The sequence below is a fragment of the Cupressus sempervirens genome, chromosome 5, assembly GCF_028749045.1.
Source record: "Cupressus sempervirens isolate cs-2001-9-10 chromosome 5, ASM2874904v1, whole genome shotgun sequence".
NCBI classification, from domain to species: Eukaryota; Viridiplantae; Streptophyta; class Pinopsida; order Cupressales; family Cupressaceae; genus Cupressus; species Cupressus sempervirens.
The window spans coordinates 90,860,817-90,880,864 of NC_143122.1; the positions used below are offsets into that span (position 1 = coordinate 90,860,817).

The 20,048-nt window shown below is 41.4% G+C and overlaps 1 protein-coding gene and 1 pseudogene across 6 annotated transcripts in view; both read left to right on the forward strand.

Moving 5' to 3' along the window:
* Window positions 1-20,048, forward strand: part of PTAC14 (plastid transcriptionally active 14) — a 358,101-nt gene that overhangs the window by 283,572 nt on the left and 54,481 nt on the right. The gene's annotated exons all lie outside the window — the stretch shown is intronic.
* Window positions 602-18,370, forward strand: LOC149554696 (inactive glucose-6-phosphate 1-dehydrogenase 4, chloroplastic-like; annotated as a pseudogene).

A 20,048-nucleotide genomic window follows, 5' to 3' on the forward strand; every position in this document is an offset into this window, starting at 1 on the left:
CATTACTAGTTCTTTGTCCTTAGACATCACTTATGCTATTATCCCTTAATATATTGAAATACCTCACTTGGATACTCATACTAGAAAAGGCGATCCCTTGACTTGTGTAAAAGCATTCCAAACATTGTGATGGAACCTTGAAATTTTTGCAAATTATAGTTTCCATTTGCAACATTTTACCTGATCATTCACTAAATAAAATTGGATAGGCTTCAAGCTTAGCATGTGTGCCAAACTATAATGGTTCTTTGGTGTATAGCATTTATCCATTACAAGGAGAGTATGTGAATATTGGTCCTTTAAAGCTTTGCTGGTTGAAACCTCGGTTATTATCTAGGGTTCATTTGTGTAAATCTTATGGGCAATCTAGGATTGGGAACGATTTCCCTAGTGCAGAAAGATAGTTAGATGAATTTGCATTGGGTTCTCTAGAGTATACATCTTTACCCAAGGAAGAAAGGACAAACTCGATCTCACTATTGAGAATAGAAGGAAAACATGAATTGGAAAGTAGTGTGAAAAACAAATAGACAATGTTGTCAATCCTTTAAATGATGTTGGCGTGCCTCTTGTTGTTACAAACCATAATTTTCTTTTGCAAGAAAAGGGTTCCCAGACTTTGATAGAAGCTGCAAGACCTTCTATGTGCATTGCAGTCATCGGACCAACAGGGGAACTAGCTAGAAACAAGATATTTCCTGCATTATTTGCCCTTTACTATAGTGGCTTCCTTCAATGAAGATTGTGATGAAAAGGTGGATGCTTTTCTTAGGAGGACATACTATGAGTTTGGAGTCTATGATAATTGTGAAGGAATGATAAACCTGGATTCTCAAATACAAAAGCTAGAGGCTAGTGGAAGAGCAAATTGAATATTTTACCTGTTTGTATCGCAAGGAGCCCTTCTTGATGTCACAACATGCAGATAAGGCTCAGAGGAAAAGGGGATGAAACTGTATAATTATTGAGAAGCCTTTTGGCGTCAACACAGAATCATTAGCCAAGTTGACACGAGGGTTGCCTTCTAAATTCTATGAGGAATAGATTTACAGGATAGACCATCGTCTTGGAAAGGATCTCATTGAGAATCTTACAGTTACGCTTTGTAGAGAGCAACTACTACCAGATTTTATAGAATTTTATACAACTGTTATACCATACCACAATGCTATTCTAATGGAGGCGAGGAAGTCTTATTTTATTAATATTACCAAAAACATGAATGTACAAATTTCAAGTATCAATCTGCTTACGGTTGGTTAGAAACCAACCGACACACTTCCCACTCCCTAACTACCCACTAACACAAGTACAAAATACTTAAATTACCAAGTGCTGACTACAAACTAATTGCTGACTACATATATCCCCCCCAAAAAAAGAGTCGTCTTCTAGAGAACTAAAACAACTGAGAAATGTTTCAAAAGGATTGGAAGACATCCCTAGACTTGGAGTGCCTTGCAAGCGTTGCAGCTGCTGCTCAGCCATCTTCTGCTTAGTACGAACGCCCTAAAGTACGTGCAAAGCATCCATCTTTTTAGCTTTAGCCGCTGCTAACTTGCCTTCCAACTCAACTCGCTCCAACTGCCATCCTGCTAACAGAGCATTCTTTTCTGCCTGAACTTGCTCATGAAGATGTTTGTCCTGCTGGGCTTCCACAAAAACACTCCAGAAAGCTGTCTCTATAGTAGCCAGAGAGGCCATGAGAAGGGAGGAAGCAACCTGAGTTTGAGAAATGATAGAACAGCTAGTCCAAGTAGTGGTAATTTCTTCATCGCTATAGTTACTCTGTTCTAAGAGACCCCAATTTGTGTAGCAGTCAGTACGCATGAACTGGGCTAATGCTGCAGTTGCGGCAAGTACACCTTCCAAGTTATATGACTGCGCATGCTGAAGGAGTTCTCGAGTAGAATGCTCCATAGCTTGTAACTTCATAAGAAATCCTTTTGCCTAAGATGCAAAAGAAGCTAGAACCAAAGGTTCCTCATGACCCCTCCGTATTTCCATTATTTCCTCAGGCCGCGAGGGCACAGGGGATGACACCAACCCCTCTTCTTCCAACAGCTTGTTAGCCTCGTGTAAAATAGTATTTGCTCCTACCATTGTCACCTGAGTACCTAGAGAGGAAGGGTCCTTTGATTGCTCCCCCATGGCCGGCTTAACAACAAGAGCCACAGGTTGGACTACTTCTGGCCCAACAGGTGTCTGCAGCCGTACCTTGTGTCCAAGTGAACTTGTCCTCTTAAATCAATCACCTTGGTGCGAGTAGGTCGTTTTGGCCAGAGAAGAGGCTTGATTCTTGGAATAGATAGCTTAGAAGACCTCCATGTCGGAAAGTGTCTACTTGCTGCTTTTAAGTTGGTGTCTTCGGTGGAAGAAACTAGTGGCACCTCAACATCACCAGGTGGAGAAGCTAGTTGAGGAACCTTAGTGACCCCTATAGAAAGGGGCCCTGTTGCAAGTGGCAGAAATACTACTTCACTTGGAGTGCCCTGTAAATGACTCAAGCGAATCTCAGCTGCTTGGGAATAAGAAGAGGAGGAATTTGTATCACCTTCAGACATGTCTTCAGAATTGACTTGGTCCTTATCCTCTTCCACTACTACAACCTTTCATGATTTCTTTTAGGTAGGTTCACCACAATCTTGGGAGCCCACACCCAAGGTGTCTAGATGTAGCCAATAAGTCATTGCTGGTCGGTACGGTTCCACTGTACTTGCTGGAACTGATGCCCCACGATGTTCACTACTAACTTGAGCCGAACTGCCTCCAAGAACAAAGCCACTGCATGATGGGGCATGTAGAAAGCCTTATGACGCAACTCCAAAAATTCCTGTACTCTATCAGAAAGAAGGTGAGCCCAATTGTAGATCTGTCCTTGGGATAGGCCATCCACTACTGGCAACAACCAAAGAGCAATATCAGAGGTGCGAGTGCTAGCTGTGAGCTTACTTTCTTCCAAATCAACCACACAACGCCATTCCTCATTTGCAATGAAAACCTTCCTCAGCCCCCAACTATTCTTCTAAATACCTTCCCATTCCTCATTGGTAACATCTTTCCAACACAAAAGTTTGAGCCATTTCTGTTTGTCTTCTCCTGTCATAGGTGCTTTGCTCAACTCCTATCCCCTATTAGGGATTCCAAAAACCCTACTAAGTACTTCAACAGAATAAGAAATGACTACCTGGTGCTGAACATACTGTATGATTGATTGATGACCTGTTGCATCATACTCCATAATCAAATCTTGGAGGATAGGTTCAAATTCGTGCAAATCAAAGATAGGCATAATGATGATCTTGTCCACCACAGCTACAACAAATGCCTTCCGGAGAGGATGGTCTGAATCTGATTTTTCCCACAATGCTCTACACTCGTTGCCAAGCATGCATTCAAAACTGATATTGGAAGCATTGATCTTCTGTGCCGGTTCCGTCTTGCCTTCTGCCATGACCGACTTCTGAGTTCTTGCTTGTACAATAGTCACTTTAGTACCCTTAGAATCCACAATGTGGCCCCGCCTAGGATTCCCCATGCTTAACTTCACCATGTTAGAAAAATATGACCAATCTACAAACTGCCAGCGTATACTATAATATCTCCAATGACCTCCCAAAAGTACTATTGGCATCTTGCTGAAATAGTCACCATAAATAATTTGGAAATAATTTATGTAATCTATATGTACGGCAGCCCTACAGCCACTGCTATGTACAGTTACACTTCCGTATGGCTTCACCTTATGCCTCTACGTACGGAATTCCTTTGTATGACCACCCCTCTATGCACTGTTCTTCGTCCACTGTCCGTACGTTGGATTCCCACTCCACATTAGTCCATACACTAGAAGTCGTACATGACCCTGCCTTTGACTCTGTATGTTGAAAGCCGTACACTGCCCTTCTTGTGGATAACGTACACTGGAGGCCGTACATTGTCCTATTCTTGCCAAAATCTATCCATACGGCCTTGTCCCTAATGCCAAAATCTGTACGTACGAAGGCAAATGGAAGAAGGATGTTGTACTCTATAATTTGCAAAAGGATGCCGTACTGTGTCCTCCATACGATTGATATGGACGGCTACAATCCTATCCCTGCCATATGGTCTGATAGGCCGTACATTGCCTTTTGCTTCTGTCGTACATTGCCTTTTGCTTCTGTCTAGACAAGCCGTCCAATCCTCCGCTCTATACTTGCCTTCCTTTGCTCGCCTGGTGGATAAAAAATGACTTTGGCTAAAGTCCTGGGGGTTTATAAAGTAGGCAGAAACTTTTTGTTCTTTATATATTTTTAATTTGGACCCATTTATCAGATCTTTAATTGGCTGATTATCAAGAGTAGCTAACTTTACCACTCCATTTGCTTTTATTTCCATTGTTTTATAAGGCCCCAACCAACGAATTTTAAACTTACCTAGCTTGATTTCATTCTTTCCATTGTACTGAAGTACAAGTTGCCCTGGTTGGAAATTCATCAATTACAGATGTTTATCATGCCAAAAATTTTGTCGCTTTTAAGCCACCTCTATACACCATTGGGCAAATATTCTTTTTTCTTCCAACTGGAGTAATTGATATAGGCGCTCCTTGAGACTGTCCTTTTCACTTAATCTGTTGTGAATAGCTATCCTTAGGCTCGGAACCACATACTCAACTGGCATCACTACTTCTTACCCGTACATAAGTTGAAAAGGGGTATGTCTCGTAGTGCCTTTATAAGTTGTTCTATATGCCCATACCATTGCTGAAATTTGCTCTTCCCAATCCTGGCCTTCAACACCACAAGTTTTGTAGAGAATAGCAACCAATATTTTGTTCATGGCTTCCGTCTGACCATTCGCTCTTGGATAGTAGGGACTAGAGAAATAATGAAATATTTTATATTCACTAGTCATCATTCGAATAATGTGATTCACAAAGTGCACTCCTCGATCACTGGTGTGCTGCAGTGGGATCTCGAACCGAGTGACTATTTGTTCATAGAGGAATCTGGCGGTACTAAGGGCCGTATTGTCTGGCAAGGCCCATACCTCTACCCATTTGGTCAGGTATTTCGTGGCCACCACTATATATTTGCACCGATGAGTTTTGCTAGCCGGTAAAGGACCCACAAAGTCCAGTCCCCACCTTTCAAATAATTCTTGTGGTTGAGATGGAAACGACGGCATGAAGTCCCTTTTTTAGTGGCTTACCTGCTCGCTAGCATGTTTCACAACTTGCTACCCATTCCTTGGCATCAACATACAATGTAGGCCACCATAATCTTGCCAAGAGCACCTTTCGTGTAGTGGTATCTGGTCCCATATGGCCTCCTGCCACTCCTTCGTGGGATTCTTTGAGAACCCCCGTGATTTCTTCCTCCATCACACATCATCGGAGGATTCCATCTGGTCCCAATTTGTACAACCCTTCAATTAATTGAAATGAACTTTTTAAGGCAATTTTCTTTGTTCTGCTCGGGGCATGTCGTGAGGAAATGTGGCTGTGGACAGGTACTGGCCAATCTGTTCATATCATGCAGGTAACATTGCAATTTGAAAAAGGTGAGTATCTAGAAAATCCTCATTTATCCCACTCCCAGTTGCTTCCCCTAACTTGATGCGAGACAATTGATCAGCAATTACATGATTTTTTCTAGGTTTCACTATAATTTTGAATGTAAATTCTTGTAACAGAATTAGCCACCGACTTACTCTCTCTTGAATTACTGGTTTGTTCACTGAATACATTAATGCTTCGTGATCAACAAAAAATGTAAAGGTGTAGCAAGTAGATAGTGCCTAAATTTTTGGACTGCATAGACCATACCAAGTGCTTCCCTCTCTGTGGTACTATAGTTTCATTCCGCTTTTGACAAAAGCCTGCTAGCGAAATATGTAGGGTGATCCAACCCTTCCTTTCCTATTTGGGCCATGGTGGCCCCTATAGAAGTTGGATGCATCTACATGAATCGAAATTCCTTGTCCCAATCAAGATAGATAAGGATAGGTGCTTCCACGAGTCTTTTTTTGACTTCTTGAAAGGCGTCCTCTTGCTCCTTCCTCTATTCAAACCGTTCCCCTTTCCTAGTTAACTTCTCCAACGGAAGTGATACTTCAATGAATCCTTTAATGAATCGCCGATAATACCCAACATGACCCAGAAAAGATTTGATACCTGTCACATTCTCTGGAACCTCCATTTCCAAAATTACCCTCATTTTATCTGGATCTATCTTTAAGCCTTCTTTACATACTATATGTCCCAGAAGTCTGCCGTGTGGGACCATGAACCAACACTTCTTAGGATTAAGCGCCAGTCTTGCTCTCCGACATTTCTCCAGACATTCTCCAATAATTTTAAGGTGGTGTTCCTTTCCACTATAAACAGACCAACCATCAAGGAATGCTTTAAAATTTCCTATTGACATACCATGAAAAATGTGTAGTATAATCCGTTGGAAGGTAGCCGGTGCATTGCATAGTCCGAAAGGCATCCTATTATAAGCATATACCCCATCTTCCACTACGAATGTAGTTTTCAGCTTATCCTCCTCCGCAATACTAATCTGGTTATACCTAGAAAAACCATCCATAAAAGAGTAATCTCATGGCCAACCACTTCTTCTAAAATGCTGTCTGTAAAAGGAATGGGAAATGGGTCTTTTATGGTCACCGCATTTAGGCTTCTAAAGTCTACACATATGCGAATTTGAGTACCGTCTTTCTTAAGTGATATTACAATAGGAGAAACCCATTCGCTTGTCTGAACTTTAAATATTATCCCTGCATCCAACATCTTTGTGATATTCTCTCCCACCCGCTTTACATAGTTTCTATTCATTCTATAAGGCCATTTCCACACTGGCCTTGCTCCTAGTATGAGTGGAATCTGGTGGACACACACCTCAGGTGGCACCCCTTTCAAGTCCTTGTATGTCCATGCAAAAACGTCTCTGTATTCCATAAAGATTATGAGGGCTGTTGCTTTCAACATAGGACCCCAATCATCACCTATAAAGATTTCTTTGGTTTGCCCCTCTTCTCCTAGGTTTAAGGCCTGGAGGCTAGCCTCTTTGTATTCTACTTTTTGGTTGAAAATGTTGGCAAGTGTCGTGTTCAAGGTAGTCACACCTCCTTTGTACTCTGTATACCCTTCTGGGTATCGTTCCTCCAATTCTTGTATTTGTAACATGTTGCAATCTGCTTGAAAGACTTCATATTCGCCCATCTGCTAGTGAAATAAACCCTTAAGGGAGTCAGTATCATCCTACAAGTACTCGCCCAACCTGAGTACTCCTTCCTTGTTGGGTTCCATCCCTTCATACTCTTCTTCTTCAGAGTCAGATGCCAAGTCCTGACTTACTGACTTGTTTTTGAGATCAATAATGTACTTCCCTCTGATTCAATAGAGAGGGTGTTTCGTTTCCAGTTGTGATTTGCTTTTGCTACTACTAGCCATCCCCTCCCCAATAAAGCATCATATCCTTTCTTCACCAAGGTAATAACCACAAAATCTAAAACAAATTGTTGGGTTCCTATTATTACCTTTTGTCCTATCAGGGTGCCAATCGGTTTGATGCCATGTTGATCTGCTCCTACCAGCTGAAATTTGGGCGGCCACAAGGTAGGTTTCTCGATCGCCTTCCAAGTATCTTCCAATAGAACATTCACTCCCGAGCCTCCATCAATTATTGTGTTTGAGAGTTTGTACCCCATAATTTCCATTTCTACCACTGCTAGTGCTCTCCCAAGACCTGTTGTGCATAAGGTATTTTCTTCCTTTTCCACTGAAGTTTCTTCTTGTTCTACCCGTTCTACTGCTTTTGGTTCCACTTGCTCTACTGTTTGTGGTTCCCCCTGGGGGTCCTGCTCCATTGGCCACGTTCCTTGTGTCAATGCAACCTGTAACTGTGGTAGAGTATCCAGTAATTCCCCAATGGAGACCAGAATGGTAGTTTCTAATACTTTCCTTATGATGTTAGGCACCCCCTTTGCCCTTAGGGGTCTTGGCTGGCTTGGCTATTGTTTCTCCTCTCAACTCATTTTGGATGTTCTGCGTTGCCTCCTCGAATCTTATTTTTTCCACTGTCGCCTCTGGGTACATAGCTTTCTTGGCTTGCATCCTTGTTATTGCAAGTACCTCGCTTTCTAATTCTTCAATATCCAGCATGTTCACCCCTTTTTGCTTTGGGCAATTGGCATCCTCATGGTTGCCCGACCCACACCATTTGTAGAGCATTCCTCCATTCTGTCCCCCTCTGTTTTGACATTCTCAAGCAAAATGGCCCCATTCGTTGCATCTTCTGCATTGGATCATGGGCCGTCCTCGAGAATCATATTAGATTGCCCATTGGGGTGTGTTCGTGTTGCTATTGTTATTACTATTATTAGCACTGCCTCTTTGGTTATTCCTATACCCCCTTGGCGAAGCTTTTGTATTATTGTTCTTTGGGGGAGTTGCTAGTGGTGTAGACTGTTCTCCAGTAAACAATATCTAGGTGTTCCTTGTTTTCAGGTTATAAGGGCAGTCTTTGATTGCATGACCCCTTATCTGGCAAATCTCTCAAAACATCTTTCTCAGGCATGTTCCTTTGGTATGACCGCCTTTTTTGCAGTGTGTGCACCATAGGTCTTTACCTTCCTTCTTCTCATCCTTAGTTCCGGCTACTTCCTTCATTAGCCATTTGAGGTCCTTTCTCAAGGCTTGGATCATTTTTGACTCTTCCTCACTCTCCTCCGAATTCTCACTAGAGCTTCCATGTCGTCTCCTCTTGGAGGTTTTATTTTCACTTTCAATGTCCATTGCACGCGTACAAGCATCTCCAAAAGTGGATGGTGGAACTATCTTCATTTTTTTTCATAAGGATGGTGTGAGGCCTTCAATGAACCATCTTTTCTTTAGCCTGTCCGCAGGCTTATTGTCCAATTTGCTGATGAGCTCCTTCAGTTGCCTAGTATAAGCCTTCACCGATTCCTTCTTGTCTTGCCTGGTGTTATAGATTTCTATGACAATTTCATCGTCATCCCTTAACAATTTGAATTCCTCCTCAAATGCTCCACGCAAGTTATCCCAAGTGTTCTTCTTGCCAGCATTGAGGTCTGCATACCAATATGACGATCCCTCTTAATGTGGCAGGAAATGTCTTCACCATTCATTACTATCATTCTCCCCATTCACTTGCCATATAGTTATACAGGTTTTGCAATGGCGAGCAGGGTCCTCTGATCCATCCCCGTAAATTTGGGCAATTTTTGCTTATCGACTGCCATTTTCTTTCCTTGTAGTTATATAGGTTTTGCAATGGCGAGCCGGGTCCTTTGATCCATCTCCCGTAAATTTGGTCCATTTTTGCTTATTGATTGCCATTTTCTTTCCTTGTTGTCGCCTTCCCAATGGAACCTCACCTCTCGAGGGAACCCCACCCCCTGGTTGAACCCTATGTAATGTCCCCTCTTTAGTTCGACATGGCATTGATCATGGATTTGCCTATTCCAGACTCTCGTAGGCAAATGGTGTGGAAAGAGAGTCAATTCTGCGGATCAGATAGTCATATCTTGCTCTTGAAGAAGTGTTAAGAGGTTATATTTTATCATTATGTGATATTGGGGCCCACATGTTATAATTTTAATTTGAGTTGCACTTTTTATTTTATAAAATTACTTTATTATAAAAAGTGCATTATAATGAGAATTTATAAAGGATGTTTCTAGAAGTTCTAGCAACTTCTTAGAAAAGTGAATAAATAGAGGGCTGGGCCTCTCATTTGGGATGCTTGGATTGGAGAACTCTTCTATTTCTTCATTTTGAAGACATTTGTGGACTTTGGATCTGCAAATTATTCGATCTTTGGGAACGAATCACTCCCTTGGATTGGCGACTTTGAGGGTGTGAAATATCACCTGAATTGTTGCATTATTGGAGTTGGTATTCAGCCATCTCATTGGAGCTTATTGAGAATTCGTTGTTAGGGTTTGTTTTTGGTTGGAATAAGGATTTCAGATTTGCCCTATCATTGGAGAAGCATTTGACAAGAGTTTGAAGACAGAATAAGTGCATTTTCAGAATTGGCAAAGCAGGGTTCGGAACCACATAATTGCTCATATCTCCTCAACCCCTTGGAGTTATTTTTTTTATGGTTTTACAGGGTTACTACTTAACCCTAGGCGCCCATTTTCCTTACATTTGGGGGTCCCAAAACCCTAATATTATTTTATTTCAGCAGCCGTACAGGTACGGCCTGGTACGGCCCTGCCAGTTTGGGCAGCAGCAGCAAATTAAGGATAGTTTGGGGGTGCGGTTGGAGGTCTTCATCAACGATCTGCAACAAAACGTGGTGTTCTTCCATAGTTCTTCAAACCAGGTTCTTGCATTCTGAAATATATGTCAATTTTTGGGTAAATTTGCTGTCATACAGTCATTGTAATAATCAGACCAGAATTGGTAATAAAATAATTTCAGAATTTATGGCATTGTAATTGAAATATAGTTCAATGGCTTTATATATATTGTAATTCTGTGATTATATTCTGAAAGTATCAAATCTGAAATTACCATATTCTGAATATTGTTACTGTTACACGCCAAGTGTTTGACAAAATTCCTAAGTTCAGTTTGAGGGTTTCTGTGGCTTTTATAGAGAGGGTCATTACAGTGGTATCAGAGCTATAAGTCCTGCCATCCTGTGGAGGTCTTATAGGGAATTTGGAACAGCTGGATAGGAGGGAAAGTGTTTGACGAAATGTCAAAACACTAAAATCAGAGCATGCGACAAAGGCCTTATAATTTCCGCAATACCAAAGCAAGACAAGATAGGATTTCAGACCTGTAGAGCGAACAGTCTAGCTCATCTATCCAGGTGGACATAGAATCCAGTCATACAGACACAGGGGAGGTATTTTTTGATCAAGACTACGACTACAATATGGATAGAGGCGGGAATGCCGGTCCAGATCCGCAAGAGGAAAGATTTTTACAGTTATTAGACACCCTGGCACAGGGACAACGATTAGCCGAACAAAGAGCACAAGAACAGAATCAGAGAATGGAGCTTATGATGCAGATGATGGCTCGACAAATGGGGTTGAACGCTAACATAGGTGGAGGAAATAATCAGAATGGTCACAATCAGAATGGGAATAATCAAGATGAGAGACATAATGGAGGCGAACAAATTGGGAACAATTTCGGTCATGCCCCCCAGCAAGCTCGGACAGTAAGTTCGAGGCCTATGATTCCTACGTTCCTTCCTAGAGCTCCAGAGCAGCCGGTACCAGAACCCCAGATCACTGACATACAGGATCAGCTGAGGAGAGATTGGGAAGCAGGAGGACCAGATTTTACAGCTGCAATCACCTTTAGGGAGTATATGGATGTGCGGATGAAGCATATGCCCCGTGGACAAGACAGGACTCAGAACTATGAGCTACGAAAGAAAGTAGGAAAACTACAGTTACCATATTATGATGGCTCGGGGAAGTCTACAGCAAGAGCTTGGGTTCAAAAGCTTGACACATACTTTCAATTGAATCCTATGTCTGAGGAAGAAGCTATTAAGTATGCAGCAATTCACCTGGATGGGTTAGCACACGAATGGTGGCATCATGGTATGATCACTATGGGTCATGCACACATTACCTCATATGTGGAGTTTACGGAGAGACTGATTGAACGTTTTGATAAGAAAGATCCAGAACTCCATTTCAAGGAATTAGCCCAGCTTAAACAGTGGGGATCATTGGAAACATACATTTCAGAGTTTCAGAAACTTGCAGTGTTAGTAACAGATGTATCTGAACGAAGGCTATTGGTTTTATTTATGGATGGGTTAGTTGATCCGTTGAGAGGGTGGATTAAAGCTCTCAACCCTCCCACTTTGCAGGAAGCCATTAAGAAAGCTCGTGACATGGATTCCTCTTCAGCTTCAAAAAACAAATTTCAGGCAAAGAGTTTTCCTTCAGGAAAAGATAAGGACAGGAAACCCTTTCATAGAGAGGCACAGCTACTTAAGGAAGAAAGTAAGAGGCTGGACAAGGAGACACTTAATGACTTGCGTAGGAAGAAGCTATGCTTCTATTGCAAAGGCCCGTATGAGTACGGCCATGACTGTCCTATGAGGCCAAAAGGGAAGGCCAACCGGGCAATGTGGGCTTATTACGAAGGCTCAGATTCAGATGGTTCAGAACATCATGATGAGGATCCTGATGAAGCAGAGGGAGAGTAGGAGATAGACAGTGCAGGGCAAAAGTAGGAAACAGAGCTACATTTACAGGAAGCACAACTGTCTAGTATCCAGAGAGAGGGATCTTTCAGACTTCGGGGAGTCTTGGCTGGACAGAAGGTTATTACATTATTGGACACAGGTGCCACACATAATTTCATTGATGCACGATTCGTGGAGAAGCGTGGACTCATTACTGAGGAGTTCGTGGGACTAAGAGTCAAGGTAGCTGATGGATACACTCTTCGTTGTGACAGGATGGTACGAGACCTACCTTTGCGCCTGAACAACTATGAGTTTAAGGCGGACTATCATGTGGTCAACATGGGTGACATGTATATAGTACTTGGAATGCAGTGGCTACATTCATTGAAGGTGGTTACCCTGAGACTAGAGGATATGGAGATACAATTCGAAGTGAATGGTAGGACTCATGTGCTTAAGGCCATCCGTAATGGAGACATCAGGACTATCTCATTTAGGCGGCTGGAGAGATTAACTAGGCATAATGATATAGAGTGGGCAGCAGTTTGTACTTTGACACCCACACAGGAGGAGCAACATAAGACGGAATATCATCCTGATATTCAGAAATTGAGGATTAAGTACGAAAAGGTATTCAGTGAGATTCCACCAGGCAGGCCACCGGACAGAGGCATTGAGCATATCATTGAGCTGGAGGAAGGTGCTAAGCCTATCATGATCACACCATATCGACATCCAAAGCGACTCAAGGATGAGATCGAAAGGACCATTGAGGAGTTGCTAGCGATGGGGCACATCCGACCCAGTAAGTCACCTTTTGCATTTTCTGTTGTTTTGGTAAAAAAGAAGGATGGAACGCTTCGGATGTGTATTGATTACAGGGCATTAAACAAGAGAACCATTAAGAACAGGTATCCTATTCCTCGCATTGATGAGTTGATAGATGAATTGCATGGGGCCTGTTATTTCACGAAAATTGATTTGAGATCAGGATATCACCAGATTAGAGTCCGTGAACAGGATATTGAGAAAACTGCTTTCAGATGTCATTGTGGGCACTTTGAGTTTGTAGTCATGCCTTTCGGCCTGACCAATGCACCTGCCACTTTCCAGTCCACTATGAACAGAGTTTTCCACCATCAGTTGAGGAAATTCGTGCTGGTGTTTTTTGATGACATTTTGATCTATAGCCGATCATGGCGGGAGCATCTAGAGCATTTGGAGACGGTGTTGAGCATTCTACAGAAGGAGTCCTTGTATGCAAAGGAGTCCAAATGTGACTTAGGGATGACCGAGCTGTTATATTTAGGACACATCATTAGTGCAGAGGGAGTGCGGATGGATCCTGAAAAGATTCGCGCTATTGTTGATTGGCCTCCACCAGAGAACCTTACACAGTTAAGGGGGTTCCTTGGTTTATGTGGTTTTTATCGCAGGTTTGTCAGTGGCTACTCACGACATGCAGCTCCCATGACAGATTTACTGAAAAAAGGGGAATTTGTGTGGACTCAGAAGGCACAGGACTGTTTTATGAGATTTAAGGAGATAATGACTACGTGCCCAGTTCTAGCATTACCTGATTTCACGAAGCCATTTGAGCTTCAATGTGATGCATCTGGAGAGGGAGTAGGTGTTGTACTTATGCAAAATAAGCGCCCCATAGCTTATGAGAGCAGGAAGCTCAGAGGCCCTGAGCGTTCATTCAGTATATATGATAAGGAGATGTTGGCCATCATGCATGCTTTGGCCAAATTCAGACAATATCTTGTGGGTAGCAAGTTTTGTATTAAAACTGATCATAACAGTCTGAGGCATTTCTTGGGACAGCAGGACCTGAATGATCGCCAACAAAAGTGGGTAAGTAAGTTGCAGGCATATGATTTTGACATCTCATATGTAAAGGGAACTCAGAATGTTGTTGTAGATGCTCTATCTCGAAGGCCACACCTTACTCTTATGGTTCAGATATCAGAGGATTGGCGACACTTGATTATAGCAGAGTATGCCAGGGATACATGGGCCTCCGATATAGTAGAGGGAACAGTGATTGATACCAGATACACACTTGTGGATGATTTGATCATTTACAAGAACAGGATTTACCTGGTCCCAGGATCGAAGGTTAAGCAACTGATTATGAGAGCACTTCACGACTCACCGACAGCAGGCCATCCCGGGTACTTCAAGACTTACAAGTCAGTTCGAGAGCGGTTCACTTGGAAAGGGCTGAAAGCTGATGTTTTGCAGTATGTTCGAGAGTGTCATGTTTGCCAGCAAAACAAACAAGAACACAGCTATCCGGCAGGGCTCCTACAGCCACTTCCGATTCCCGATGGGAAGTGGGAATGCATCTCCATGGACTTTATCACAGGTTTGCCCAAGGTACAAGGACGAGATTGTATTTATGTGGTGGTAGATAGATTAACGAAATATGCTCATTTCTTTCCTATCACCACTACACATTCAGCAGCTCAGGTGGCAGAGGTTTTCTTTCGGGAGATTTTCAGATTGCACGGCTTGCCTCAGAACATTGTGAGTGATAGGGATAGCCGTTTCATGAGTCACTTTTGGCAGGAGGTATTCCGGTTATGTGGCACGGAGCTTACACCCAGCACTAGCTATCACCCACAAACCGATGGTCAGATAGAAATTGTGAACAAATGGGTGGAAGGGTATTTAAGGAATTATGTGGCAGCTCAGCAGCGAGCTTGGGTCAGATGGATATATCTCTGCGAGTATTGTTACAATACTACATATCATATGACTATACAGATGACACCCTTCATGGCACTTTACGGTTATGAAGCACCTAGTTTCTTGGATTTGTTGTTGAGCGACAGCCGGGTACCCAGTGCAGGTGAATTATTACAGGAGAGTAAGGATATAGTTGCTACCCTCAAAGACAATATTGCAAGAGCTCAGAACCAGCAGAAGCAGTATGCAGACCAGAAGAGAACTGAGCGTAGTTTTGAGGTAGATGATATGGTTTACCTCATGTTGCAGCCATACAGGCAATCTACTCTTAAGAAGAGTGGTGCAGAGAAACTTAAGCCACGCTATTATGGACCATTCAGGATTATCAGGCGAGTTGGTGAAGTGGCTTATGAGTTGGAGCTTCCCGCAGACAGCAGAGTGCACAATGTGTTTCATGTGTCACGCCTCAAGAAGGCGTTGGGTCAGAATGTGGTGCCTTCTGCAGTATTACCTCCTTTAGACGATGAGGGAAAATTGATTTTAGTACTAGAATCCATCCTGGAGAGCAGAGAAAAGCAGCTTCGTAGAAGGGTGATCAGAGAATACTTGGTTAAGTGGAAAGATTTACCTGTTGAGGATGCTACTTGGGAGGGGGAGGCTATTTTGCAGCACCCGGCGTTGAGATTGCTTGAGGCCAAGCAATTTCAGGAGGGGCGGACTGTAATGTCCCCTCTTTAGTTCGACATGGCATTGATCATGGATTTGCCTATTCCAGACTCTCGTAGGCAAATGGTGTGGAAAGAGAGTCAATTCTGCGGATCAGATAGTCATATCTTGCTCTTGAAGAAGTGTTAAGAGGTTATATTTTATCATTATGTGATATTGGGGCCCACATGTTATAATTTTAATTTGAGTCGCACTTTTTATTTTATAAAATTACTTTATTATAAAAAGTGCATTATAATGAGAATTTATAAAGGATGTTTCTAGAAGTTCTAGCAACTTCTTAGAAAAGTGAATAAATAGAGGGCTGGGCCTCTCATTTGGGATGCTTGGATTGGAGAACTCTTCTACTTCTTCATTTTGAAGACATTTGTGGACTTTGGATCTGCAAATTATTCGATCTTTGGGAACGAATCACTCCCTTGGATTGGCGACTTTGAGGGTGTGAAATATCACCTGAATTGTTGCATTATTGGAGTTGGTATTCAGCCATCTCATTGGAGCTTATTGAGAATTCGTTGTTAGGGTTTGTTTTTGGTTGGAATAAGGATTTCAGATTTGCCCTATCATTGGAGAAGCATTTGACAAGAGTTTGAAGACAGAATAAGTGCATTTTCAGAATTGGCAAAGCAGGGTTCGGAACCACATAATTGCTCATATCTCCTCAACCCCTTGGAGTTATTTTTTTTATGGTTTTACAGGGTTACTACTTAACCCTAGGCGCCCATTTTCCTTACATTTGGGGGTCCCAAAACCCTAATATTATTTTATTTCAGCAGCCGTACAGGTACGGCCTGGTACGGCCCTGCCAGTTTGGGCAGCAGCAGCAAATTAAGGATAGTTTGGGGGTGCGGTTGGAGGTCTTCATCAACGATCTGCAGCAAAACATGGTGTTCTTCCATAGTTCTTCAAACCAGGTTCTTGCATTCTGAAATATATGTCAATTTTTGGGTAAATTTGCTGTCATACAGTCATTGTAATAATCAGACCAGAATTGGTAATAAAATAATTTCAGAATTTATGGCATTGTAATTGAAATATAGTTCAATGGCTTTATATATATTGTAATTCTGTGATTATATTCTGAAAGTATCAAATCTGAAATTACCATATTCTGAATATTGTTACTGTTACACGCCAAGTGTTTGACAAAATTCCTAAGTTCAGTTTGAGGGTTTCTGTGGCCTTTATAGAGAGGGTCATTACACCCTACTTCTAGATGAGACACCACTTCCTAATGGAACACCCTTGCCGGATGGAACCTTACTTCCCGCTGGAACACCCCCTCCCGATGGAACTCCACTTCCTAATGGAACACCCCCACCAGATGGAACCTTACTTCCGCTGGAACACCCCCTCTCGATGGAACTCCACTTCTTGATGAAAGTTTGCCTCTTGATGGAACACTTTCCTAATGAGTTCCCTCCCGATGGAACTCGACTTCCTGATGGAAGTTTACCTCCAGATGGAACACTACTTCCCGATGGGCTAGATTCTTGAACCCTTATCTCCTCTTGAGAAAGTTCTTGCCGTTCAGGGGTTTCTGGTTTTGGGCACCTGGACTACCTTTCTGGTGTGTTGGAAATAACCAAGTTGGCTAGTTCCTTGATAATATGTTCACTCCACCCTTCCTAACTCTAACGGGAATCCCCTTGTGCTCTCCAATTACAATGTCTCTCTTCTTGTTGCTGGAACCGTAAGGTTCTTAGGGCGACTTCCTCCTCAATTTCATCCTCTGGTACTATCCCCCAGTATTTATTTAGAATTAGGTGCATGAAGTAATTTAGTGCCTATCTCCCTCTCTTGGCTTATTGGGTTCTTCTCCTTTGGAATTTCGTGCCCTCTCAGCAAACCATTGAAGAACTTGTTGCCGTCTTCTTTCCCTCTTGATCTGTGCTCTTTCATCCTCGATATGTATGAGGTTCCTTGCCAACAGCCGAGGAATCTTTCCTAGGAGATCATGCACCACCGATGGCATGGAGATTTCGTCGTGTACCGTGCTCTTAGGAACCATCCTCTCACAGGCTTCCCTTTGCACATACTACTCGATCGCAACCTCCCACGCTGTCACCAAGTCGCGTGTCAACTGATCCTCCCTAGTTATTTCCTCCTCTTCTTCGTCACTATTAGTAATTTGGATATATGATATAAATGGTCTTCCCATTAGTCCATCCTATCAAGCACAATACCTCTAGATACGAACTTAGGCAACAGCGCCAAAAATGTAGAGAGCAACTACTACCAGAATTTATAGAATTTTTTACAACTGTTATACCATACCACAATGCTATTCTAATGGAGGGGAGGAATAGTCTTATTTTATTAATATTACCAAAAACATGAATGTACAAAGTTCAAGTATCAATCTGCTTATAAAGAGGTTGGTTGGTTAGAAACCAACCGACACAGTCTCTGCTCCCTAACTACCCACTAACACAAGTACAAAATACTTAAATTACCAAGTGCCGACTACACGCTTCTCTAAATTTGTCCTTGACCCTTTATGGAACCGTTAATACATACGAAATGTATAGGTAATAGTATCAAAGGAATGGGGAATTGAAGGAAGTGGGCAATATTTTAACAAATACAAAATAATCAGGGATATAGTTCATAGTCACATACTATAGACAATTGCTTTATTAGCCATGGAACCACCAATCAGTATCGATGGTGAAGATATTTGAGATGAAAAGGTTAAGATTCTAAGGTCCATGAAGAAGTTAGACCTTGATGATGTTGTTCTCGGTCAGTATAGAGAGTAGGATTCGAATGAAAGTCATGCCTTTGCAGTTCACTCTGTAACTATCTTCATGCATTGGTCATTTGTGGTCGTCAAAATATTATATTTTAGCATATCGATTATCATTTGTTATTGTCATAGAAAGGGCTTGAATCACTTAATATCACTCGGTAATTAAAATCTTATTTCGTTTTGTCTCCATTGTAGGTACGACTGTATATGCATGAAACCACAGGAGTTATCTAGAGGCTTGATATGGACACATGCCGGTCTGGAAGGAATATGCAAAGGAATGGAGTTTCTGTAGAAGATTGCATTCGATTCTATAAATTCATACCTGGAGTAACCGAACACACGTCATGAATTGATGAGTAAATGTTCAAATGGTGAAACGAAAAGGATTCAAGCCCTTGCCGATAAAGAAATATAAAACACTAGTAATTAAGCCGGTTGTATTTGGGTTTAATTAAAATTACATTATGAAGTCATGGGTTAGTTAATTGTTATGAAGGGATGCGATATTTAGAAGGAAACCAATACCCCTTGTTGCCTTATAAATATATGATGTAAAATACAATATAGACAATTCATATTCCTATAAAATTTATACATATCTTAGGCATTTATATTATATTTTTCATTTGCAAAGAAATGATTTTTTGAACTAAGCTTGTGGATGGTGGATTATCTAATGAATTCTTGTTTGATTCTGGAGTCAGACCGTATTGGATGGATCATTCGTAAGGAGTGTCTCCAGTACAATTTATTTCCGGATCAATAAGAAATACTTATTATTTTAATTTATTTGTGTTAGAGTTTTAAATTATTATTAACTTGTGTCCTTTATAAATGTTTTTTTATTAATTTCTATAAATATTTTAATATTCAAATAATTGGATTCGGTCATTACTGCCTTTTAAACTTGATAAAAATAGATATGTGAAATATTTAATTGTTTCCGTATTTATGTCTAATTTGTCTTTATATCATAGGAGTTAAAGCGCATCCTAGACTAGTTTAGACTTGCGTTCATATAATTGATCCATTACGTCTGAATTGTTAAAATTATTTTTAGTTTAAATATATTGAATTTTATAAAGTTGTACGTTTCAACTAATAGTATTGACTCTGATTGCCCATTTTGAGCACTAGTCTTTAACTCTTGATTCATAATCTATATGATGGCAACTATTTCATTTCTTTCCATTAAGGAATTAATATATTGATTTGTTGCATTAATCTATAATTATTCTTTATTTAAAACATTATCACATTCATATAATCATTTGCTTTTATTTTTAACTCATAAATTGCAAGTTGTAAGTTTTCGATAATTCTTGCCATTTTGGAAGCTTTCAATACATTTGTGTTCTAATCAATCTGCTATAAGCATCTTGGATGTAAGTATTTCGTCCAAGATCAAGTACACCCACTTTGGTTTTGCAGAGCCAAGTGCAGGGGATTTGGATCACATTGATCAATCTCGTCAAGCTGGCCTTAACCGGTTGGATATCCAAGCATTGAGCAGGCAAGGCTCGTAGGATTCCAATCTACGGCTTTGGGAACCAACACATTGTGTAGTAAATTCTCTCATTATCGTAAATGTAATAACCGCAAGAGGTTATAACTTCGTCAAACACAAAGTCTTCTCTAATTCACTTGTTTGACATTTCACCAAACACTTTGCAAGGAAGAGATAT